This window comes from Rhinoderma darwinii, chromosome 1 (assembly GCF_050947455.1).
Source record: "Rhinoderma darwinii isolate aRhiDar2 chromosome 1, aRhiDar2.hap1, whole genome shotgun sequence".
Classification (NCBI taxonomy): domain Eukaryota; kingdom Metazoa; phylum Chordata; class Amphibia; order Anura; family Rhinodermatidae; genus Rhinoderma; species Rhinoderma darwinii.
Genome location: NC_134687.1, coordinates 129,382,805 through 129,384,759, shown reverse-complemented (window position 1 = coordinate 129,384,759; position 1,955 = coordinate 129,382,805).

Sequence of the window (1,955 nt, the reverse complement as noted above, 5' to 3'; positions counted from 1 at the left end):
GTATTGAGGGTCTCATCCAAAACTATTGCTCTGTCTACCGCCACCAGAAAGGCTATCTGACTGAAGCCGTAGTCCAGGGATGTGGCCTCCAAAAACAAACATTGTGCTCTCCTGTTTAAAACTGGCAGACTTTTTGGTGTATAATTGGATAAGATCTTGGATGCAAATAAAGACAGGAAAGATTATTGTCCAAAAAAAAAGATGATCAGGTTCCACATTATTTTGTGGCGGGGAAAACCCGTTCCCAGCAGGACGCAGACAGGTCAAAAAATGCTGTAGAAGGAGGGTGCATTAAATAGTAAAAAAAGAAATGTGTATGTATGGAAGTGTCAGAACTGTGTGATAATGTAATAAAAAATAAATGTGTGATGAATAGGGGTCAGTGCTGTGAATAGTACATGGGGTGTCAGTACTATGTGTAATACGTGGAGGGATAATGTGCTGGTCGTCAGGCATAGCATATCTTGCCGAATCACAGCCAATTTGTAACGCCGCTACTGTTAGCTAAGGCGGGATGCTCTGCATGCCAAACCAAACGCCAGCACATCATGCCCTCCCAGCATATAAGACCTGGCCGTGTCCTGAAAAAAAGTATACATAGTAAAAATATCCATGAAACATGGGGTATTAGTTGTTATTTTGGACAAAATACGCAAAGCTCGCAACCCAACGTCAAGTCATTATCACACAGTTCTGACACTTCCATACATACACATTTCTTTTTTACCATACATTCACACCCTAGCACTACACTAACACTGACACTCATTTATCGCACACTTGTGAGCACTTAGTTCGCCACTCCCCTCAAGACTAGTGGGAGTGGCTATCACTATTTAATGCACCCTCCTTCTACAGCATTTTTTGACCTTTCTGCATCCTGCTGGGAACGGGTTTTCACCCACCCACTTAGTAAGTATGGCCTTTGTTGTGGTTTTGAAGTTATCTATGTCCCATTTTTTTCTGCTGGTATTATTTTGTGGCGGTAGAGGAGAAAGCTCCTTTAACCGATCAGGAAAACACAGAAAATTTGAGCGTAATAAAACAGATTGCAGATTTCGTTCAGCTTTCTCTGACAAATCCAGGAAAAAGCAGGACAACCCAGGTCCCTCCAAGTCTAAATTCTGATGCCAGATGCCCATTCTAAAAAGTTAGTGCCAGACTAAGCAAATTCTTTTCCACCTGGTTGAATGTTACCCCCAAAAAATGGGTCTTAGTCATCATCAAAATGTTATGCACTCGAATTGCATAATGTCCGTCAGGACAGATTTATTTTTGAATAAACAAGGGGACACTCGTATATGTGATCACTGGTGGAAGAATTATTTTCTGAAAGATGCTATATAACTAAATCAGAAAAAGGCCTCGGTCTATTCAAGGATTTTCCTATATCCGAAACCTGGGGGTATTTGGCACCTAATTATAGATTTACTTAAATTCTTGTCTAAAAAAAGATAAAATTCAAGATGGACACAATTGCATCAGTGACAAGTATGCTCCAACAAGGTAATTTCATCTTTAGACCTAAAACACGCTCAACTCAACATACCCATAAGGGAGGATTCCAAAAAATTTTAAGAATTCATCAAGGTGCAATCAAGAATCTGTAGTTCAAGGCTCTGCCTTTTGGTCTTTCATATACCCAGGGTATTTACAAAAGTGCCAATTGTCTTTGCTGCTGCCCATATGCATAGCCACCAAATCTTTCTGTACCTAGACGCATAGCTCCTAGTACACTGCCATCTGCAGAAAACAATCAATTATTTTCAGGTTCTCAGGTTTATATTATATTGGGAGACGTCGAACATCAATCCTGCTACAAACTAGATGTTCCTGTAATTTCTAAAAGACTAAATATCACTAACACGATCTCCAGAGAAGATGGCCATTATTTAGAAAGAAGTCTACCATCTTATTTTTGCTCCACATATTATTGTTCACAAAACTATGAACTC